Source organism: Balaenoptera physalus (genome assembly GCF_965194825.1).
Source record: "Balaenoptera physalus genome assembly, chromosome: 9".
In the NCBI taxonomy this organism is placed as follows: Eukaryota; Metazoa; Chordata; class Mammalia; order Artiodactyla; family Balaenopteridae; genus Balaenoptera; species Balaenoptera physalus.
In genome coordinates, this window is record NC_138888.1 from 86,850,965 (window position 1) to 86,877,000 (window position 26,036).

Sequence of the window (26,036 nt, forward strand, 5' to 3'; positions counted from 1 at the left end):
ATTTTTAAAGGAAACATAATAGAAATATAACAACAAAACCTTTACCACTAAAGGCTGGGTCTGGAACACCCTAAATAAATGTTCCATTGTTAAAATATTGAAAGATGTAGTCAATAGAAATATCAACAAAAATGACAAATAATAAGGGTAGCAGAATGTTGAAATGTTCTATCTTTATCATTAAAGTGGCAGAAAATCATTTATTAGTAGGCACTGGGGGCAGAAGATGCCTGATTTTATATCTGTGTCATATTTGTGCAGTTGTTTCAACAAGTAACTTCAAGACAAAATGGAAAAACAAGGAGGTTTGTGCCTGAGATCATGTTGATGTGACACCAGGGATGGCCCCCTTGTGCCAGGTGAGTTAAGTTTACCTGGCAGGTAGACCGCAGAGCTCCTGGGAAGCAAGGGTTGGGATTTTTCTGCTGGGTGCCCCTTCGGTTCTGTGACTTGACTGACTGTGAGTCATGTTTCGGGAAAGACCTGATCACAGGAAAAGGGTGGGAATAGAGTGATTTGGGGAGCAGCTAACAACATTCATCACAGCTCACGGCCTGAATGAATTTGAAAGAAACAGGAAAACAAATGCTTCTTATGGAATCAGAGAATGTGAGGGCTGGACAATCCCAGAAAATGAGGAACACCCATCCCATTTTCCAGATGACAAAACAGAGGTCCAGCAAGGTGAAATCCCTCACCCAAGTTGCACCCGTCTCTCCTCCCCACTACGTGGTTCATGAAAGCAGGACTCTTCCTGTCTTGATCACTGCTGAACCCCAAAAAGGGCCAGGCATCTAGCAGCTGCCCCAAAAATTTGGGTTGACTATAGGAACAATGCTATTTCTTTCTTTCTCACTCTTATTCAGGATTGTGCCAAGAACTCCCCAGGTTGCCATGTAATTCGATAAATGTAAATATTAATTGAGTTTTGTTGTGATGAGGACTTAGGCTTTGAAGGTAACAGACTTGGTTCAGATCTTGGTTCTGCCACTCCATAGCTGTTTGGCTTTGGGAAAATTACTAAACCTCTCTGAGATTATTTCCTCCTTTGTAAAGTGGGGATAAATCTATCTGAGCCAGCAGAGCACCTGCATGAGAGATGTGCACTAAATGTTGGTCTTTCTCACTCTCCTACGCCATCTCTCTGTTCTTCCCAGAGAAGCTGTACAGAAGGAGATAGTACTTTTGTTTAAAATAGTTAACTAATTAATTAATTAATTTGTTTTTGGCTGTGTTGGGTCTTCGTTGCTATGCGCAGGCTTTCTCTAGTTGCGGCAAGCGGGGGCTACTCTTTGTTGCGGTGCGCGGGCTTCTCATTGCGGTGGCTTCTCTTGCTAGCCTTAACCCCAATGCTAGCCTTAACCCTGGCTCTCACAACATGAATTCCTCTTCCCATATCTTATCCACTAATTAATATAAATGTAGGCATATTATTTCTATTAGCCATATCACACCTAGCCATTTACTCCATCCTCAGATCTGGATGAACTTCACATTCAAAATACACACTCACTGGAGCTCTAGGAACAATAGCACAGACAATCATCTCATATGAAGTAATGTAGCAGTTATTCTATTCTCAGTCTTACTGATAAATGGATCATTTACACTTTCAACAGTAATTATTACACAAGAACACCTATGACTCATTTTCTCCTGACCCCTACCCAGAATTTGATTATCTCCGCAGTAGCAGAAATCCAATGAAGCCCCACTTGATTTAACGGAAGTAGCATCAAAACCTGTATAAGTCTTCAATGTAGAAAATGTAGCAGGCCCATTCACCCCGTCCCTCCTAGAGAATATGTCAATTTCCCTATAATAAACATTTCCACAGCAATCTATTTTTCGGAGCATTCGACAATCCCTAGGTGCCAGAATTATATACAGCCCAAGTCATCATTAAAACACATCTAACAATCTCCTTTCTATGAATTTGAGCCTCCTACCTACAATTTTGATATGATCAACGCATACATCTCTTATGAAAAGTTTTTTACGACTAACATTAACCTTATGTATATGAGAGATTTCACTACTTGTCATCATACCAGGCAACCCACCACAAATTTAAGAAATATGTCTGACAAAAGAGATTCTTTGATAGAGTAAATCATAGAGGTTTCAATGCTCTTATTCCTGGAATTGAATTCTTCCTAATAATTTTACATTCTCCATGCTACCTACCACATTACACCACATGCTATATAGTAAAGTTCTCTAAGTAAGCTTCAGGCCCGTACCCCCAAAATATTTTTGTATATCCTTCCTGTGCTAATAAACTCTCATTGTTTTTACCATCATTCTACTGACCATTTTCTCAGGAAATATAATTGTATAACAAGCTCACACTGGTTAATGGTATTACCATTCTAACAAAAAAACATGAACCCATAAGCTACAGAAGCATCCAACAAATATTTCCTAAAACAGTCCACCACATCAATACTACTTATAATGGCTATTATCATTAATCTAATATACTCTGGTCAAAGAGCACAATGAATAACAAGAATCTTTAATCCAGCAGCATCCACCCTCATGACAATCGCCCTTGTCACAAAAGTAGGACTTTCCCCATTTCACTTCTGAGTGCCTGAAGTCACACGAGGCATCCCATGAACAGCAGACCTGATGCTATCAACATGACAAAATTGCACCCCTATCAGTTTTATACCACATGTCACCATCCATCAACCTAAATATACTATTAATCATAGTGATATTATAAATCATAGCTGGAGGCTGAGGCAGACTTCGCCATGCTCACCTGGAAAGTATTACACCCTCCTCATCAATTGCCCTTATAGGATGAATAACAGCTATTATAATGTATATTCAGAATATAACAATCCTAAACATACTAATTTATATCATAATAACACTATCTTCTTCTTATTTATGCCCAGATCATGTACTACAAGAGTATCATTATCACACACATGAGATAAAACACCTCCCATCACAATCATTTTCCTCACCATTATAGTATCATTAGGACATCGCCCACCACTATCAGGCTTTCTACCCAAATGAATAATTATCCAAGAGATAACAAAAACGACAACATCATTCTACCAACACTAATAGCCATCATAGCAGTCCTCAGCATATATTTCTACTTGCAGCTAACATACTGCACATCACTAACTATATTCCCTTCATTAAACAAAACAAACACAAAACAATTTGAACATACAAAGAAATAACCTTCCTATCATTACCAATCATAATACCCACACGGTTACTACACACAACACCCATTCTATCGGTGCTGGACTAGGAATTTAGGTTAGTTCAGACCAAGAGCTTTCAAAACCCTAAACAAGTGAAATTTACTTAATTCCTAAAAATAAGGATTGCAAGACTTTATTCTACATCAATTGAATGTAAAGCAAACACTGTATTGAAGCCAAATCTTTACGAGATTGATGAGTTTTAACCCCAGGAAATTTTAGTTAACAGGCAAATCCTCTAGTCAACTGGCTTCAGTCTACTTCTCCTTCATTTGAGAAAGAAAAAAAGAAAAAAAAAAGGGCAGGATACTCACTGGCAGAATTGAAGCTGCTTCTCTGAAGTTACAATTCAATTTGTTGATTCACCACAGGGTTTGCCAGAAAGAGGGTTCAATCTCTGTCTTTAGATTTACAGTCTAATGCTAACTCAGTCATTTTACCTCTGTTCATACACTGCTGATTATTTTCAACAAATCACAAAGATATCGGCATTTTATATTTACTGTTTGGTGCTTGAGCTGGAGTAGCAGGCAGCACCTTAATTATATTAATCCAGGCTGAGCTATCCTGACCTGGACCGCTACTTGGAGATGCCCAAATCTGTAAGGTTGTCATAACAGTCCCTGCACTTGTAATAATTTTCTTTATTGCTGTACCCGTTATGATTGCAGGCTTTGAAAACTGACTTGAGCCACTAATAACTCGGACACCTGAAGTAGCATTTCCCCCAATAAATCATATAAACTTTTGACGACTTCCCCCATCATTCTTACTCCTACTCATATCACCAATAGTAGAAGCTGGTTCTGGTACCAGTGGGACCGTGTATTCAGCTCTAGCCTGCAATCTGGCCCATGCAGGAGCCTCTGTCGACCTAACTGCTTTCTCCTTACATTTAGCAGGTGTCTCCTCAATTCTTGGTATTATTACTTTTATTACTATAATATTTAATACAAAACCAGCAGTCATATCCCAATACCAAACACCATTATTTGTTTAATCTTCCCCAACTATAGCCATATTACTATAATTACCAATCTCAGTCCAAGCAGCCAGAATTGCCATGCTGTTAAGAGATAGAAATCTAAACACTACTTTCTTTGACCCTGCAGGAGGAGACCGAATCCTATACCAACACCTCTTTTGATACTTTGCTCACCCTGAAGTCTGTATTCATGGCCTAACAGGGTTTGTTATAAACTCACATATCATTACATACTATTTAGGACAAAAATTGCCTTTCAGCTATCTGGGAATAGTATGAGTCATGTCCACTGGTTTTTTAGGAATTCTCTTGTGGGCCCATCATATGTTTACCATAGGGATAGCTGTGGACTCAGGAGCATACTCTGCATCAGCTACCGTAATTACTTCTATCCCTACAGGAGTCAAAGTATCTAGCTGATTAGCAACTCCTTATTTAATTTTTCTTTTTCTTTTCTTTTTTTTTTTTTTTGGCTGAGTTGGGTCTTGGTTGCTGCACATGGGCTTTCTCTGGTTGCGGTGAGCGGCAGCTACTCTTCGTTGCGGTGTGCGGCCCTTTCATTGCACTGGCTTCTCTTGTTGCACAGCACGGCCTCTAGGCGCGTGGGCTTCAGTAGTTGTGGCTTGCGGGCTCTAGAGGGCAGGCTCAGTAGTTGTGGCACACGGGCTTTTTGCTCCACGGCATGTGGAATCTTCCCAGACAAGGGCTCGAACCCGTGTCCCCTGCATTGGCAGACGAATTCTTAACCACTGCGTCACCAGGGAAGTCCCTGGTTAGCAACTGTTCACGGAGGTAATTCTATATGACCTCCCACTATATTATGAGATTTAGGCTTTAGTTTTTCTTTTTACAGGAGGTGGTTTGACAGGAATCATCTTAGCCAACTCATCCCCAGACATTGTCCTCCAGGATACATACTATGTAGTAGCACACTTCCATGACCTAATGTCCATGGGAGCAGTCTTCACTATTATAGGAGGCTTTCTACACTGATTCCCACTATTCTCAGGTTATACAGTTAACTCAGCATGAGCAAAAATTCACTTCACAAGTATATTTGTAGTAGTAAATATGACTTCCTGCCGCACTTTCGTGGCCTCTCAGGGATGTCACTACGTTAGTCTGAGTACCCTGAGACACACACAACATGAAATGTTTTGTCTTTAGGCTCATTCATCTCAGTAGCAGCAGTAATGCTAATAATCTTCATACTTTGAAAAGCATTTGTGTCTAAACAAGAAGTCTTAGCAGTGGAAATTGCTACTCCTAACCTAGAATGGTTACACGGATGTCCTCCACCATATCCTACGTTTCAAGATCCTACCTATGTAAATGTAAAATAAGGAAGGACTCAAGTCCTTTTCAACCAGTTTCAAGCCAACACCATAACAATTATGTCTTCCTCAATAAATGAGATAAAAGTAAAAAGTGATGTAGCTTTGTCAGAGTTAAATGATAGGCTAAAATCCTGTATATGACTAAGGCATATCAATTTCATCTAGGCTCTCAAGATACAACATCACCGATTATGGAAGAACTTTTACATTTTCTTCATCACACATTAATAGTGATTTTTAAAATAAGTTCTCTAGTCCTCTATATCATTTCACTAATATTGACATCTAAACTCATATGCATACAATAGATGCACAGGTAGAGAAAATGTGAACAATTTACTAGCTATTATTGTAATCTTAATTGTCCTATCATCATTGTGAATCCTTTACATGATACATGAAATCAATAACTCTTCCCAAACCGTAAAAAACTATGGGTCAGTAATGATACTGAAGCTACAAATACACAGATTACGAAGATTTAAATGTTGACTCCTCTGTAATCCCCACATCAGAGCTAAAACCAGGAGAATAATGACTAATAGAAGTCAACAACCGAGTAGTTAGGGATAGTCATTGAATATTAGTTTCCTCTGAAATTGTTGTACACTCCGGAGTTGTTCCTTCTCAGGCCTAAAAGGAGCTGCTATCCCAGGACGCCTAACTTAAAGAAACCTAGTATCAAGAGGACCAGGCCTATGTTGTGGACAAGAGAGCTCGTTTTCCTGAGTTCAAAGACAGGACAGAGGGATATGGCTGAGATATGGGGTGAATCTGAAGCCCATGGGGATGCACTCTCCAAGCTCCAGTATAGGAATGGGGCCTCTAGGGTCCCAGGCCACCCACCACGCCCTCTGGAGCAGGATCTGGGCAACATTCCCTGTCAGTGATGAGGCAGCCCTAGCACTTGTCACGCCCCGATGTCGTGTCCTATGTGGGCCCCATGCTCTTGGGACCACACCCCACAGTCTGCAGGTCCATGCTACAGGGTCCTTCATGCCTCAGGAGTAGAGACCACCCAGCAAGCAGTTCCCTCCGCAACCAGCAGGAGGAGGGGAGGAGAGCAGGGGCACCAGGGGACTCTCACTCAGACAACAACACCCCAGCGGTGCCAGCGGGGACAGTGATGATGCAGATGAGGCACAGACCAAGAGATGGGACCAGAGGACCCAAAAGGCAGCTGGTCAGGTCCTGGCTCACCTGCACCCCGGACACCTTTGTCCCGCAGACACCCCCTTCCTCATACACCCTCTCCTTAAATGCAGATTCTTCAGATGCCAACAGGCAGAGCTTCAGACTGAAAGTCAGCTCTTCCAAAATGACCCGTCAGCAAACACTGCAGGATTCCACTCCAGTGGGTGCCCTGGAGTCGACAACTCAGGGACTGAAGTGGATATCGGTGCCAGGGGCAGTGGGAGGGGATGGGGAATGAGACTTTCATGGTTGTGGAATTTTGGTTTTGCAAGATGAAAAGTTCTAGTGATGGTGGTGATGGCTCCACGAGAAAGTGAATCTATCTGACGCCTCAGAAACGTGCACTTAAAACGGTGATGATGGTAAAGGGTATGTGACGTGTGTTTTATTTCACTTAAAATAAATTCTTAAAATAATGTCTTGTTAATTGAGATTCCATTTCGACTCCCCTTCATCACAAATGTCGGAGGCCCAGACACAGTCCCCTACCTTAGGGGCCATCACGGTACCCTCACAGAGCACGTGGGAGACCATTCTTAGGGGGGGCTAGTCTGTGCTCACCTGACCTATGTCCTGGGGGACTCAGGCAGTGGTGACCCCCATAGATTAGACATATGATATGCTATAGTATTAATACGATACCACCAAGTGTTGTCACTCACCGGAACACAGAGCAGCAACCCACTCAAACATGCCTGACCTCATATGATTGTGACAAGATGAAGAGAAGAAAAGGAACCACAGGTTAATCAGGACAACACCCTTAATGCAGAGGTTGGAAATCTCAAAGGGGACAGGACACACTGCAGGCAAAGAGCGCATATGCGGTCTCCCCATCCTTGTGATCCTGATCCATGCAGTTATGGTGAGACCCACACAGTCCTCGCACCCTATACCTGGGGCCACACATCCACACTCACCAGGGTGACCCACCTCCCCAGACCCCTCCACCTGGGTCACATGTCCACAGTCCCAGGGTGCCCTCACCTCCCCAGACCCTGCACCTGGGGTCACACGTCCCCTTGGTCAGGACACCATGGCTCTGCAGGGGGCTCCCCCAATGTGGAAACAAGCTGGGTCCCTGGGACCTCCTGGGATGGGAAAAAGTGGCAGGTGGGTCTCCTTTCCCCACACTTGCCCCAGAGGAGTCCTCCTCTTCTCACTTTGGTTCTGTGTGATTTTAACTGTTTTTACAGCTTTCATACTAGAGTTGAACACACGACCCTGGTGCTGGCATGCTCAGTCCTTTCTCGTCTCACTTACATGTTGAGAAAACTCACAGGACAGCAGGGCTGAAAGCCGAGGGGCAGCTCTGGACTCTGCTGAGTAGGGACGGTAGACTGGAGGGAGAGCTCAGCAGCAGCCTCAGCTGTCACCCATCGGCCTTTTGCCCGATCTGCGTGCCCTGCAATCAATTCAGCAGCTAAACCTGCTTCCCTATGCACCATGCACGTGCTGGTAAATTGGAATTATTGCCAGGTAGTCCTCCTGAGGATTCTCCATGAGCCCCAGGGAAGGTGAACCTTGCAGGGATTAAGACTAAGGCCCCGACCATAGCACTGACCCTTGGGAGGACCAGGTCACCACACTCAGAAGAGAGGCTGTTACGTAGACAAGCCCACCTCAGCTCCAGACCCCAGACATCTAAGCACTGACATTCAGATGCAGGCACGGAGCTTCCCAGTACTGAGGCCAGGCCGGGTCTCTACCCAGGTCCCCATAGTCCTAGCGTACACAGAACATGCTCAGGTCTAAATCTTCTTATTATAGACAACACATGGTCAGCTCTAAACATAATCAGTAGACAGGACATGCAGAGGTCTAAATCTACCATGTAGACACAACTTGATCATGTTTCAACTAGCTTAGGGCTGATCTCATAGGAGGTACAGATCACACACATGGGTCTCTCATCTTTGGACACCCACATCAGGAAACTGAACAAAATCTTTGTCATTAAACATTTCAACAGGCAAAACAGAAATGTTCCCAATTTCTCTGGCCACCTGATGGTCAGGATCCACGGGCGAGCCACGAACTTCTTAGAGTGCAGCCCAGTCTGCTGCCAGGACAGATAAGAAGTGGCCTGATTCCAGCCTCCCAGGCTTCCAGAAGGAGGCGGCCACACTGAAAGCCAGGTCAGGAGAGTCCTGCATGGTCCGGGCCGGGAGATCCGGTCTGTCCATTCGGCTGGCCGATTCCGGGCGGGGCGCTCAGGGCCGCTGAGAGCCCTGCACTCAGGTCCTGCTTCCCTGCAGCGTGTGCGTGTGCGTGTGCGTGTGCGTGTGTGTGTGTGTGTAGAGGGGGCGGTGGCTGACGGCTCCCATGGTTCCCAACCCGGGCACCGTGCTGTCTTCGAGGGGAGGCACGGGGAGAGGTAGGGGCACAGAAGCCGTTGGAGAGGAGAACCCACCGCGGAACTCCTTGCACACTGGCTCGCCCCACCCGGAGACCCGCCTGCCCATCGTGGGCCGCATGTCGCCCCCCAGTCCCCCACCCCCGAGGGCAGGGTGCCTGCTCTTTCAACAGCACAGGGTCTCACATGAAGGAGACCCAGTGGGGACTGTCAGCCCCCGACTCCTGATGCTGTGTTTGGGGAGAATGAACCCCCTTGACTGGGCGATGGGACCCTGTGAGGAAAGAGGTGGTGGCCCGATCCAAGTCGGGGCCTGGCTGAGATATGAGAAAACAGGAGCCAAGGGCAGGGCCTGGAGGCCAGGCCAACAGGAGGGGCACCCCCAGCCTTGGCCGGGCTCTCCAACGGTGACATTGTTGCTTTAGGGGACCTGGGACAGGTGAATGAATGTAATGGGAGTCTAAACTGGACCCTGAATGGGGCTTAAAGAAGGTGTGAAGGATGTTACTGAGACAGTGACAGTCATTGGAAGACAAACTCTGTGTCAGGATATCCTGCTCCATCCATTTAAATCCCTGAGATCTGTGACCTTTTCGTGGCTACGCAGGATTGTTAGAGCAGCTGCGTGCGGATATATCTGGGGCACAATTCAGTCTGCAGCCAACTTGCAAGTGGTTCCAGCAAACACACAGGTGTGCGCACAGGCAGGCACAGCACACACACAAACATATGCACGTGCACAGCACAACTATATTCACACACTAGCATGTGAACACACATGCACCCATATGCCCATGCACACACTAATGGGTGCAAGTTCACATACCTATGCACATGCACAGCATATGTATGCAAACAGGCACATGCACACGCAGAGCACACACACAGGGAATAAAGTGAATCCGTAAAGCATTAATTCCTGAACACAAGTGAAGCTGACATGTATTTTTCCCTTTTCTTAGCCTTGATGTTTTCCACAACAACAAGTTTAAGAAAAAAGTTAATGGCAAATGACTTTTGATTCATAGGACTTTCTGAGTTTATTCCACAAATATTATGACAGTAGAAATGAATGTAGATATTACATGTGTCCACTAATGGATGAATGGAGAAGAAAAACACGGTCCATCAATCCAAGGGAATGCTATTCAGCCTAAAAAGGAAGTCAATTCTGACACAGGATGCAGCAGGGATGAACCTTGAGCGCATTATGCTCAGTGATGTAAGCTAGACACAAAAAAACAAACAGTGCTTGATCCACTCATACAAGGCCCCTAGAGCAGTCGGAAACATAGGGACATAAAGTAGGACGTTGAGGGCCAGAGGCTGAGGGAGGGACAATGGGGAGTGAGTGTTTAATGGGGACTGTTTCAATTTTGCAAGATGAAAAAGTTCTGGAGGATGATGGTGGTCAGGTTTGCACAACAGTGTGAATTACTTCTTGACCCTGAAATGTGCACTTAAAAATGGTTAAGATAGTACATTTTACGTTATGTGTACCAGACCACAATTTTTAAAACTTTTCAAAAAACAACAGGAAATAGTCCATGAATACCACAAGATGCACAACTTCACTAACAACAGAGGGATTAAAGCCATAAGCAAAATACTGTGTATACACCTACCAGAATGGCAGACATGAAAGACATAGTATCAATTATCAGCAGGATGTGGAGCAATGGAAAGCCTGGTACGCAACGGGGGGATGCAACCACTTCTGAAGCAATCGGGCCTCAGATAGCGACGTCCGTGCACAGAGACCCACAGTGCTCCTCCCAGTTGAACACAAACCCACCAGCCCTGCACCAGGACACACGGACATGGACTTGCAGCCACAGGAGCCAAACCTGAAAGAACCTGAAGGCCATCACAGACGGATGCAGAAATGAACCATGCACGCTCCTATGAAGGAATATTCCACAGCAATGGAGTACATTTTGTTTAAAGGTAGTAAAACTATAAAAATTATTTTAAAAAAAAAACTATATTTAAAAGATGAAAGAATCTATAATTCTGGCACCTAGGGATTGTCGAATGCTCCGAAAAATAGATTGCTGTGGAAATGTTTATTATAGGGAAATTGACATATTCTCTAGGAAGGACGGGGTGAATGGGCCTGCTACATTTTCTACATTGAAGACATGTACAGGTTTTGATTCTACTTCTGTTAAATCAAGTGGGGCTTCACTGGATTTCTGCTACTGCGGAGATAATCAAATTCTGGGTAGGGGTCAGGAGAAAATTAGTCATCGGTGTCCTTGTGTAATAATTACTGTTGAAAGTGTAAATGATCCATTTACCAGTAAGACTGAGAATAGAATAACTGCTACATTACTTCATATGAGATGATCGTCTGTGCTATTGTTCCTACAGCTCCAGTGAGTGAGTATTTTGAATGTGAAGTTCATCCAGATCTGAGGATGGAGTAAATGGCTAGGTGTGATATGGCTAATAGAAATAATATGCCTACATTTATACTAATTAGTGGATAAGATATGGGAAGAGGAATTCATGTTGTGAGAGCCAGGGTTAAGGCTAGCATTGGGGCAATAATATATAAATTGATGATGTTGATGGACATAGTGGTTCTTTAATAAGTAATTTGAATGCCTCAGCAATGGGTTGTAATCATCCATGGGGGCTGATGATTTTTGGCCCTTTCTGGATTTGTATATAGCCTAGGATTTTCCATTTAGTTAATATGAGGAATGCTATGGTGAATTAAATTGGGTAATTTGTGAAAGAATGTTGATTATAAACATATTCTTAGGAAGAGGACTTGAACCAGTGCAGAAAAAGTTTCAGTTTTACATAATTACCGGGCTCTGCCTGCGTAACGAACCCTGTTCTACAGTAGGGTATGTATAAATTAATTGAATGTAGATTATATCATCATTTAGTTTGAAGACATTTTGTAAAGGAAGCCGTATTGCTCTTGTCCTTTCATGCTGGAAGAAATCTGCAATAGACAGAAACCAACCAGGATGACTCCAGTCTGAACTCAGATCACGTGAGACTTTAATCGTTGAACAAACAGACAATTAATAGCAGTTATACCGTTGAAATGTCGTGATCCAGCATCAAGGTCATAAACCATATTGCCCATATGAACTCCAGAATACAATTACACTGTTATCCCTAGTAAAACTTGTTCCATTGACCAGTGTTTTAGAAGAACAGGTGATAAAGCACTTTGACTAGCTGGCCTAAATTTTAATCACTCAGAAGTGGTTTTATTCTCCAAAAAATAAATGGCGCACGGGCTCAAGACACACCGGCTTCAGTAGTTGTGGCGTGCAGACTCAGTAGTTGTGGCCCACTGGCTTAGTTGTTCCGTGGCATGTGAGATCTTCCTGGACCGGGGATCGAACCGGGTCCCCTGCATTGGCAGGCGAATTCTTAATCACTGCATCACCAGGGAAGTCCCAGATTCGCAGTCTCCCTTTTAATATACCTTAAGCCCAAAGAATCCATGGAAAATTGTTAGAGAAAATAAGACAATGAAATATTGTAAGGACTACAACAGAAGCATATAGTACACAGTTCATATAGACACATCCCAAGCAGTTACAAAGTATATTAAAAGGGAGGCTGCAATTTTAAAAGAATAAGAAAAATTATACCCACAAACTCCCAATCTTTCCTGAAACGTTGCAATCTGAAACCCTATTGTAGGAAGCAGAAGATTCCAGGAGACATTCTACAAATGAAGGACTGCAAACCCAGTGGTTGGATAAGGAATTCTGGAAGGAAGGTATCCTCACCCAAGGAGAGCAGGTTCCTATACTTCTCTAACATCACATCCCTGTACAATTCCCATTGATCTTGGTCCAGGCATTCTCACTCCTCTTGACAGAAATCTATGGCCACATCCTGGAATGTCAGCAGTCCCTGAAATTAAACGTACACATGCCATGTGGCCACGGGAAGAGCTCATAATATGACCCAAGAAGAAAACAGCAAGTTAAGAGAAGGTTTTAATTTAGAAGAGTGTCTTCAATTATCCACTAATACATACATATATATATATATATATAATTGTTTTTTTTAAAAAGTAACTTGCTCTACCTTATTTCTAACTACAAGAAAAGAGTATGGCATGTGATCCACAAAACCAGTATAGAGACTATACTTGTCTGGAAAAGAAATGATAAAATGATGGTTTCAACACAGGCATATGCATTTTTGAGTGTTTTATTTATATCAAACTGGATAAAATGTGTGTATTTCTCATAGAGAAAAGACCTGTCGAGGTAAAAATGTACCTTTCAACTATTCATGGGTACACGAGTACACTGGGGAGATTGTAAAAGTGCAGATTGTGATTCAGTAGGTCCGGTGGGCCTGAGTTCTATATTTTTAACAAGCTCATTTTTAACTAGTGATGCCACAGTCTCTGATTCATTAACCACAACTGTGAATATCAGGGACATAATAAGAAAGGTAAAAATTCATATTTAATTTTGAACTTAAAGTGTTTTATGGATTTTACACCTTTAATAGAATAGTGAGCACAGCAGCAACAATCATTTGTGAATATTTACTATAGACTGTGTATCTTTCTAATTTTTTTGTGTAGGATTCCAGGAAAAAGGCCTGGGCTGCGGCCACAGTGGGCGTGGCCCCCAGGCCGGGCCGCCCCTCCAGGACCCCCGACGGGGCCCTGCGCTCCTGGCGGCTCCCTCCCCCGCCGCCCCGCTCCCTCCCGGAAGGCCTCGGGGCAGAGCGGTCCCACCCACTGCGCGCTGAACAGAGCCCGCGTTTCCTCAGAGCTGGAACTCCCGGCTCAGGCGGGGTCTCTTCCCTCCGCCTTCACGGAACTGCCTCGGAGCCCGAGGGGAGGGCGACCTCACTGAGGCTGCCGGCTCTGGAGGTGCCCCAGCGGCCGAAGCCATGACAGTCGCGGGGACGGCGGGCCGGGTAAGTGGGCGCCGACCCTCCGCCTTGTCCGGTGCCCGGGCGGCAGCACAAGACCAGCTTCTGAGGGGCAGGGGTTCGCTGCCACCCGCCGCTGCTGTGCAGAGAGAGCGGCCTCCAGCGTCTGGTCCCCGGGAACTTCGGTCCCTCCTCTCGCCCCTGCCCTCGTCCTGGCTCGCGAGGCCTGGTGGGCGTGAGGAGGGGGTCGGCCTGAGCGTCCTGAGGGGAAACGGGGCAAGGGAGGCAGAGGGTCCGGCTGCAGCCTCAGCGCCCCTCTTCCCGACTGCGGGGAAAGCAGCTGAAAACTCCTCCCGAGGCGCACAGGCCCCTTATTCAGCCGAGTCCCTCTGCGCTCCTTCCTCCCTGAGCTAAAGTACCGGGGGGAGGGGACAGGGCAGGGAACTGGCGCAGGTAATGGGGAACATCAAAAGGTGATTGTTAACTAAGGAAAACCAGCTCTCCCAAGGTGAGGAATGCGGCGCTTTTCTTTGCCTGGGCTCACTGAATTCCTTCCTTTGATATGCACCTCAGCTCTCTGGGGCCTGCATTCTGTATTTGCATATCCTGAGTGCCTCAGGGCCCGCCGGCTCACATTGGAGGGCTGCAAGTGCTGAAGACTGTGACATCCTTTGTTTACTGATAGGGCAAGAACTATTCCATTTCTCACAGGCTTGAGGGGCAGACAGTGGAAAAAAGTCAGAGAATCTCACTCGGCCTGTACTTTGGTTTACATATAGATAATATTTATACTTAACTGTGCTAATAGAGGTTCTCAAGTCCACTCAACTTGTACTACTGCCCTCTATGTATCAATTTCATCAATATCATAAGGTAAATGCCTATAGAATTGACTTAATCCATTTAAATAGGATAATGATTTTTAAAGGAAACATAATAGAAATATAACAACAAAACCTTTACCACTAAAGGCTGGGTCTGGAACACCCTAAATAAATGTTCCATTGTTAAAATATTGAAAGATGTAGTCAATAGAAATATCAACAAAAATGACAAATAATAAGGGTAGCAGAATGTTGAAATGTTCTATCTTTATCATTAAAGTGGCAGAAAATCATTTATTAGTAGGCACTGGGGGCAGAAGATGCCTGATTTTATATCTGTGTCATATTTGTGCAGTTGTTTCAACAAGTAACTTCAAGACAAAATGGAAAAACAAGGAGGTTTGTGCCTGAGATCATGTTGATGTGACACCAGGGATGGCCCCCTTGTGCCAGGTGAGTTAAGTTTACCTGGCAGGTAGACCGCAGAGCTCCTGGGAAGCAAGCGTTGGGATTTTTCTGCTGGGTGCCCCTTCGGTTCTGTGACTTGACTGACTGTGAGTCATGTTTCGGGAAAGACCTGATCACAGGAAAAGGGTGGGAATAGAGTGATTTGGGGAGCAGCTAACAACATTCATCACAGCTCACGGCCTGAATGAATTTGAAAGAAACAGGAAAACAAATGCTTCTTATGGAATCAGAGAATGTGAGGGCTGGACAATCCCAGAAAATGAGGAACACCCATCCCATTTTCCAGATGCCAAAACAGAGGTCCAGCAAGGTGAAATCCCTCACCCAAGTTGCACCCGTCTCTCCTCCCCACTACGTGGTTCATGAAAGCAGGACTCTTCCTGTCTTGATCACTGCTGAACCCCAAAAAGGGCCAGGCATCTAGCAGCTGCCCCAAAAATTTGGGTTGACTATAGGAACAATGCTATTTCTTTCTTTCTCACTCTTATTCAGGATTGTGCCAAGAACTCCCCAGGTTGCCATGTAATTCGATAAATGTAAATATTAATTGAGTTTTGTTGTGATGAGGACTTAGGCTTTGAAGGTAACAGACTTGGTTCAGATCTTGGTTCTGCCACTCCATAGCTGTTTGGCTTTGGGAAAATTACTAAACCTCTCTGAGATTATTTCCTCCTTTGTAAAGTGGGGATAAATCTATCTGAGCCAGCAGAGCACCTGCATGAGAGATGTGCACTAAATATTGGTCTTTCTCACTCTCCTACGCCATCTCTCTGTTCTTCCCAGAGAAGCTGTACAGAAGGATATAGTACTTTTGTTTAAAATAGTTAACTAATTAATTATATAATTTGTTTTTGGCTGTGTTGGGTCTTCGTTGCTATGCGCAGGCTTTCTCTAGTTGCGGCAAGCGGGGGCTACTCTTTGTTGCGGTGCGCGGGCTTCTCATTGCGGTGGCTTCTCTTGCTAGCCTTAACCCCAATGCTAGCCTTAACCCTGGCTCTCACAACATGAATTCCTCTTCCCATATCTTATCCACTAATTAATATAAATGTAGGCATATTATTTCTATTAGCCATATCACACCTAGCCATTTACTCCATCCTCAGATCTGGATGAACTTCACATTCAAAATACACACTCACTGGAGCTCTAGGAACAATAGCACAGACAATCATCTCATATGAAGTAATGTAGCAGTTATTCTATTCTCAGTCTTACTGATAAATGGATCATTTACACTTTCAACAGTAATTATTACACAAGAACACCTATGACTCATTTTCTCCTGACCCCTACCCAGAATTTGATTATCTCCGCAGTAGCAGAAATCCAATGAAGCCCCACTTGATTTAACGGAAGTAGCATCAAAACCTGTATAAGTCTTCAATGTAGAAAATGTAGCAGGCCCCTTCACCCCGTCCCTCCTAGAGAATATGTCAATTTCCCTATAATAAACATTTCCACAGCAATCTATTTTTCGGAGCATTCGACAATCCCTAGGTGCCAGAATTATATACAGCCCAAGTCATCATTAAAACACATCTAACAATCTCCTTTCTATGAATTTGAGCCTCCTACCTACAATTTTGATATGATCAACGCATACATCTCTTATGAGAAGTTTTTTACGACTAACATTAACCTTATGTATATGAGAGATTTCACTACTTGTCATCATACCAGGCAACCCACCACAAATTTAAGAAATATGTCTGACAAAAGAGATTCTTTGATAGAGTAAATCATAGAGGTTTCAATGCTCTTATTCCTGGAATTGAATTCTTCCTAATAATTTTGCATTCTCCATGCTACCTACCACATTACACCACATGCTATATAGTAAAGTTCTCTAAGTAAGCTTCAGGCCCGTACCCCCAAAATATTTTTGTATATCCTTCCTGTGCTAATAAACTCTCATTGTTTTTACCATCATTCTACTGACCATTTTCTCAGGAAATATAATTGTATAACAAGCTCACACTGGTTAATGGTATTCCCATTCTAATAAAAAAACTTGAACCCATAAGCTACAGAAGCATCCAACAAATATTTCCTAAAACAGTCCACCACATCAATACTACTTATAATGGCTATTATCATTAATCTAATATACTCTGGTCAAAGAGCACAATGAACAACAAGAATCTTTAATCCAGCAGCGTCCACCCTCATGACAATCGCCCTTGTCACAAAAGTAGGACTTTCCCCATTTCACTTCTGAGTGCCTGAAGTCACACGAGGCATCCCATGAACAGCAGAGCTGATGCTATCAACATGACAAAATTGCACCCCTCTCAGTTTTATACCACATGTCACCATCCATCAACCTAAATATACTATTAATCATAGTGATATTATAAATCATAGCTGGAGGCTGAGGCAGGCTTCGCCATACTCACCTGGAAAGTATTACACCCTCCTCATCAATTGCCCTTATAGGATGAATAACAGCTATTATAATGTATATTCAGAATATAACAATCCTAAACATACTAATTTATATCATAATAACACTATCTTCTTCTTATTTATGCCCAGATCATGTACTACAAGAGTATCATTATCACACACATGAGATAAAACACCTCCCATCACAATCATTTTCCTCACCATTATAGTATCATTAGGACATCGCCCACCACTATCAGGCTTTCTACCCAAATGAATAATTATCCAAGAGATAACAAAAACGACAACATCATTCTACCAACACTAATAGCCATCATAGCAGTCCTCAGCATATATTTCTACTTGCAGCTAACATACTGCACATCACTAACTATATTCCCTTCATTAAACAAAACAAACACAAAACAATTTGAACATACAAAGAAATAACCTTCCTATCATTACCAATCATAATACCCACACGGTTACTACACACAACACCCATTCTATCGGTGCTGGACTAGGAATTTAGGTTAGTTCAGACCAAGAGCTTTCAAAACCCTAAACAAGTGAAATTTACTTAATTCCTAAAAATAAGGATTGCAAGACTTTATTCTACATCAATTGAATGTAAAGCAAACACTGTATTGAAGCCAAATCTTTACGAGATTGATGACTTTTAACCCCAGGAAACTGTAGTTAACAGGCAAATCCTCTAGTCAACTGGCTTCAGTCTACTTCTCCTTCATTTGAGAAAGAAATAAAGAAAAAAAAAAAGGGCAGGATACTCACTGGCAGAATTGAAGCTGCTTCTCTGAAGTTACAATTCAATTTGGTGATTCACCACAGGGTTTGCCAGAAAGAGGGTTCAATCTCTGTCTTTAGATTTACAGTCTAATGCTAACTCAGTCATTTTACCTCTGTTCATACACTGCTGATTATTTTCAACAAATCACAAAGATATCGGCATTTTATATTTACTGTTTGGTGCTTGAGCTGGAGTAGCAGGCAGCACCTTAATTATATTAATCCAGGCTGAGCTATGCTGACCTGGACCGCTACTTGGAGATGCCCAAATCTGTAAGGTTGTCATAACAGTCCCTGCACTTGTAATAATTTTCTTTATTGCTGTACCCGTTATGATTGCAGGCTTTGAAAACTGACTTGAGCCACTAATAACTCGGACACCTGAAGTAGCATTTCCCCCAATAAATCATATAAACTTTTGACGACTTCCCCCATCATTCTTACTCCTACTCATATCACCAATAGCAGAAGCTGGTTCTGGTACCAGTGGGACCGTGTATTCAGCTCTAGCCTGCAATCTGGCCCATGCAGGAGCCTCTGTCGACCTAACTGCTTTCTCCTTACATTTAGCAGGTGTCTCCTCAATTCTTGGTATTATTACTTTTATTACTATAATCTTTAATACAAAACCAGCAGTCATATCCCAATATCAAACACCATTATTTGTTTAATCTTCCCCAACTATAGCCATATTACTATAATTACCAATCTCAGTCCAAGCAGCCAGAATTGCCATGCTGTTAAGAGATAGAAATCTAAACACTACTTTCTTTGACCCTGCAGGAGGAGACCGAATCCTATACCAACACCTCTTTTGATACTTTGCTCACCCTGAAGTCTGTATTCATGGCCTAACAGGGTTTGTTATAAACTCACATATCATTACATACTATTTAGGACAAAAATTGCCTTTCAGCTATCTGGGAATAGTATGAGTCATGTCCACTGGTTTTTTAGGAGTTCTCTTGTGGGCCCATCATATGTTTACCATAGGGATAGCTGTGGACTCAGGAGCATACTTTGCATCAGCTACCGTAATTACTTCTATCCCTACAGGAGTCAAAGTATCTAGCTGATTAGCAACTCCTTATTTAATTTTTCTTTTTCTTTTCTTTTTTTTTTTTTGGCTGAGTTGGGTCTTGGTTGCTGCGCATGGGCTTTCTCTGGTTGCGGTGAGCGGCAGCTACTCTTCGTTGCGGTGTGCGGCCCTTTCATTGCACTGGCTTCTCTTGTTGCACAGCACGGCCTCTAGGCGCGTGGGCTTCAGTAGTTGTGGCTTGCGGGCTCTAGAGGGCAGGCTCAGTATTTGTGGCACACGGGCTTTTTGCTCCACGGCATGTGGACTCTTCCCAGACAAGGGCTCGAACCCGTGTCCCCTGCATTGGCAGACGAATTCTTAACCACTGCGTCACCAGGGAAGTCCCTGGTTAGCAACTGTTCACGGAGGTAATTCTATATGACCTCCCACTATATTATGAGATTTAGGCTTTAGTTTTTCTTTTTACAGGAGGTGGTTTGACAGGAATCATCTTAGCCAACTCATCCCCAGACATTGTCCTCCAGGATACATACTACGTAGTAGCACACTTCCATGACCTAATGTCCATGGGAGCAGTCTTCACTATTATAGGAGGCTTTCTACACTGATTCCCACTATTCTCAGGTTATACAGTTAACTCAGCATGAGCAAAAATTCACTTCACAAGTATATTTGTAGTAGTAAATATGACTTCCTGCCGCACTTCCGTGGCCTCTCAGGGATGTCACTACGTTAGTCTGAGTACCCTGAGACACACACAACATGAAATGTTTTGTCTTTAGGCTCATTCATCTCAGTAGCAGCAGTAATGCTAATAATCTTCATACTTTGAAAAGCATTTGTGTCTAATCAAGAAGTCTTAGCAGTGGAAATTGCTACTCCTAACCTAGAATGGTTACACGGATGTCCTCCACCATATCCTACGTTTCAAGATCCTACCTATGTAAATGTAAAATAAGGAAGGACTCAAGTCCTTTTCAACCAGTTTCAAGCCAACACCATAACAATTATGTCTTCCTCAATAAATGAGATAAAAGTAAAAAGTGATGTAGCTTTGTCAGAGTTAAATGATAGGCTAAAATCCTGTATATGACTAAGGCATATCAATTTCATCTAGGCTCTCAAGATACAACATCACCGATTATGGAAGAACTTTTACATTTTCTTCATCACACATTAATAGTGATTTTTAAAATAAGTTCTCTAGTCCTCTATATCATTTCACTAATATTGACATCTAAACTCATATGCATACAATAGATGCACAGGTAGAGAAAATGTGAACAATTTACTAGCTATTATTGTAATCTTAATTGTCCTATCATCATTGTGAATCCTTTACATGATACATGAAATCAATAACTCTTCCCAAACCGTAAAAAACTATGGGTCAGTAATGATACTGAAGCTACAAATACACAGATTACGAAGATTTAAATGTTGACTCCTCTGTAATCCCCACATCAGAGCTAAAACCAGGAGAATAATGACTAATAGAAGTCAACAACCGAGTAGTTAGGGATAGTCATTGAATATTAGTTTCCTCTGAAATTGTTGTACACTCCGGAGTTGTTCCTTCTCAGGCCTAAAAGGAGCTGCTATCCCAGGACGCCTAACTTAAAGAAACCTAGTATCAAGAGGACCAGGCCTATGTTGTGGACAAGAGAGCTCGTTTTCCTGAGTTCAAAGACAGGACAGAGGGATATGGCTGAGATATGGGGTGAATCTGAAGCCCATGGGGATGCACTCTCCAAGCTCCAGTATAGGAATGGGGCCTCTAGGGTCCCAGGCCACCCACCACGCCCTCTGGAGCAGGATCTGGGCAACATTCCCTGTCAGTGATGAGGCAGCCCTAGCACTTGTCACGCCCCGATGTCGTGTCCTATGTGGGCCCCATGCTCTTGGGACCACACCCCACAGTCTGCAGGTCCATGCTACAGGGTCCTTCATGCCTCAGGAGTAGAGACCACCCAGCAAGCAGTTCCCTCCGCAACCAGCAGGAGGAGGGGAGGAGAGCAGGGGCACCAGGGGACTCTCACTCAGACAACAACACCCCAGCGGTGCCAGCGGGGACAGTGATGATGCAGATGAGGCACAGACCAAGAGATGGGACCAGAGGACCCAAAAGGCAGCTGGTCAGGTCCTGGCTCACCTGCACCCCGGACACCTTTGTCCCGCAGACACCCCCTTCCTCATACACCCTCTCCTTAAATGCAGATTCTTCAGATGCCAACAGGCAGAGCTTCAGACTGAAAGTCAGCTCTTCCAAAATGACCCGTCAGCAAACACTGCAGGATTCCACTCCAGTGGGTGCCCTGGAGTCGACAACTCAGGGACTGAAGTGGATATCGGTGCCAGGGGCAGTGGGAGGGGATGGGGAATGAGACTTTCATGGTTGTGGAATTTTGGTTTTGCAAGATGAAAAGTTCTAGTGATGGTGGTGATGGCTCCACGAGAAAGTGAATCTATCTGACGCCTCAGAAACGTGCACTTAAAACGGTGATGATGGTAAAGGGTATGTGACGTGTGTTTTATTTCACTTAAAATAAATTCTTAAAATAATGTCTTGTTAATTGAGATTCCGTTTCGACTCCCCTTCATCACAAATGTCGGAGGCCCAGACACAGTCCCCTACCTTAGGGGCCATCACGGTACCCTCACAGAGCACGTGGGAGACCATTCTTAGGGGGGGCTAGTCTGTGCTCACCTGACCTATGTCCTGGGGGACTCAGGCAGTGGTGACCCCCATAGATTAGACATATGATATGCTATAGTATTAATACGATACCACCAAGTGTTGTCACTCACCGGAACACAGAGCAGCAACCCACTCAAACATGCCTGACCTCATATGATTGTGACAAGATGAAGAGAAGAAAAGGAACCACAGGTTAATCAGGACAACACCCTTAATGCAGAGGTTGGAAATCTCAAAGGGGACAGGACACACTGCAGGCAAAGAGCGCATATGCGGTCTCCCCATCCTTGTGATCCTGATCCATGCAGTTATGGTGAGACCCACACAGTCCTCGCACCCTATACCTGGGGCCACACATCCACACTCACCAGGGTGACCCACCTCCCCAGACCCCTCCACCTGGGTCACATGTCCACAGTCCCAGGGTGCCCTCACCTCCCCAGACCCTGCACCTGGGGTCACACGTCCCCTTGGTCAGGACACCATGGCTCTGCAGGGGGCTCCCCCAATGTGGAAACAAGCTGGGTCCCTGGGACCTCCTGGGATGGGAAAAAGTGGCAGGTGGGTCTCCTTTCCCCACACTTGCCCCAGAGGAGTCCTCCTCTTCTCACTTTGGTTCTGTGTGATTTTAACTGTTTTTACAGCTTTCATACTAGAGTTGAACACACGACCCTGGTGCTGGCATGCTCAGTCCTTTCTCGTCTCACTTACATGTTGAGAAAACTCACAGGACAGCAGGGCTGAAAGCCGAGGGGCAGCTCTGGACTCTGCTGAGTAGGGACGGTAGACTGGAGGGAGAGCTCAGCAGCAGCCTCAGCTGTCACCCATCGGCCTTTTGCCCGATCTGCGTGCCCTGCAATCAATTCAGCAGCTAAACCTGCTTCCCTATGCACCATGCACGTGCTGGTAAATTGGAATTATTGCCAGGTAGTCCTCCTGAGGATTCTCCATGAGCCCCAGGGAAGGTGAACCTTGCAGGGATTAAGACTAAGGCCCCGACCATAGCACTGACCCTTGGGAGGACCAGGTCACCACACTCAGAAGAGAGGCTGTTACGTAGACAAGCCCACCTCAGCTCCAGACCCCAGACATCTAAGCACTGACATTCAGATGCAGGCACGGAGCTTCCCAGTACTGAGGCCAGGCCGGGTCTCTACCCAGGTCCCCATAGTCCTAGCGTACACAGAACATGCTCAGGTCTAAATCTTCTTATTATAGACAACACATGGTCAGCTCTAAACATAATCAGTAGACAGGACATGCAGAGGTCTAAATCTACCATGTAGACACAACTTGATCATGTTTCAACTAGCTTAGGGCTGATCTCATAGGAGGTACAGATCACAAACATGGGTCTCTCATCTTTGGACACCCACATCAGGAAACTGAACAAAATCTTTGTCATTAAATATTTCAACAGGCAAAACAGAAATGTTCCCAATTTCTCTGGCCACCTGATGGTCAGGATCCACGGGCGAGCCACGAACTTCTTAGAGTGCAGCCCAGTCTGCTGCCAGGACAGATAAGAAGTGGCCTGATTCCAGCCTCCCAGGCTTCCAGAAGGAGGCGGCCACACTGAAAGCCAGGTCAGGAGAGTCCTGCATGGTCCGGGCCGGGAGATCCGGTCTGTCCATTCGGCTGGCCGATTCCGGGCGGGGCGCTCAGGGCCGCTGAGAGCCCTGCACTCAGGTCCTGCTTCCCTGCAGCGTGTGCGTGTGCGTGTGCGTGTGCGTGTGTGTGTGTGTGTAGAGGGGGCGGTGGCTGACGGCTCCCATGGTTCCCAACCCGGGCACCGTGCTGTCTTCGAGGGGAGGCACGGGGAGAGGTAGGGGCACAGAAGCCGTTGGAGAGGAGAACCCACCGCGGAACTCCTTGCACACTGGCTCGCCCCACCCGGAGACCCGCCTGCCCATCGTGGGCCGCATGTCGCCCCCCAGTCCCCCACCCCCGAGGGCAGGGTGCCTGCTCTTTCAACAGCACAGGGTCTCACATGAAGGAGACCCAGTGGGGACTGTCAGCCCCCGACTCCTGATGCTGTGTTTGGGGAGAATGAACCCCCTTGACTGGGCGATGGGACCCTGTGAGGAAAGAGGTGGCGGCCCGATCCAAGTCGGGGCCTGGCTGAGATATGAGAAAACAGGAGCCAAGGGCAGGGCCTGGAGGCCAGGCCAACAGGAGGGGCACCCCCAGCCTTGGCCGGGCTCTCCAACGGTGACATTGTTGCTTTAGGGGACCTGGGACAGGTGAATGAATGTAATGGGAGTCTAAACTGGACCCTGAATGGGGCTTAAAGAAGGTGTGAAGGATGTTACTGAGACAGTGACAGTCATTGGAAGACAAACTCTGTGTCAGGATATCCTGCTCCATCCATTTAAATCCCTGAGATCTGTGACCTTTTCGTGGCTACGCAGGATTGTTAGAGCAGCTGCGTGCGGATATATCTGGGGCACAATTCAGTCTGCAGCCAACTTGCAAGTGGTTCCAGCAAACACACAGGTGTGCGCACAGGCAGGCACAGCACACACACAAACATATGCACGTGCACAGCACAACTATATTCACACACTAGCATGTGAACACACAGGCACCCATATGCCCATGCACACACTAATGTGTGCAAGTTCACATACCTATGCACATGCACAGCATATGTATGCAAACAGGCACATGCACACGCAGAGCACACACACAGGGAATAAAGTGAATCCGTAAAGCATTAATTCCTGAACACAAGTGAAGCTGACATGTATTTTTCCCTTTTCTTAGCCTTGATGTTTTCCACAACAACAAGTTTAAGAAAAAAGTTAATGGCAAATGACTTTTGATTCATAGGACTTTCTGAGTTTATTCCACAAATATTATGACAGTAGAAATGAATGTAGATATTACATGTGTCCACTAATGGATGAATGGAGAAGAAAAACACGGTCCATCAATCCAAGGGAATGCTATTCAGCCTAAAAAGGAAGTCAATTCTGACACAGGATGCAGCAGGGATGAACCTTGAGCGCATTATGCTCAGTGATGTAAGCTAGACACAAAAAAACAAACAGTGCTTGATCCACTCATACAAGGCCCCTAGAGCAGTCGGAAATATAGGGACATAAAGTAGGACGTTGAGGGCCAGAGGCTGAGGGAGGGACAATGGGGAGTGAGTGTTTAATGGGGACTGTTTCAATTTTGCAAGATGAAAAAGTTCTGGAGGATGATGGTGGTCAGGTTTGCACAACAGTGTGAATTACTTCTTGACCCTGAAATGTGCACTTAAAAATGGTTAAGATAGTACATTTTACGTTATGTGTACCAGACCACAATTTTTAAAACTTTTCAAAAAACAACAGGAAATAGTCCATGAATACCACAAGATGCACAACTTCACTAACAACAGAGGGATTAAAGCCATAAGCAAAATACTGTGTATACACCTACCAGAATGGCAGACATGAAAGACATAGTATCAATTATCAGCAGGATGTGGAGCAATGGAAAGCCTGGTACGCAACGGGGGGATGCAACCACTTCTGAAGCAATCGGGCCTCAGATAGCGACGTCCGTGCACAGAGACCCACAGTGCTCCTCCCAGTTGAACACAAACCCACCAGCCCTGCACCAGGACACACGGACATGGACTTGCAGCCACAGGAGCCAAACCTGAAAGAACCTGAAGACCATCACAGACGGATGCAGAAATGAACCATGCACGCTCCTATGAAGGAATATTCCACAGCAATGGAGTACATTTTGTTTAAAGGTAGTAAAACTATAAAAATTATTTTTAAAAAAAAACTATATTTAAAAGATGAAAGAATCTATAATTCTGGCACCTAGGGAT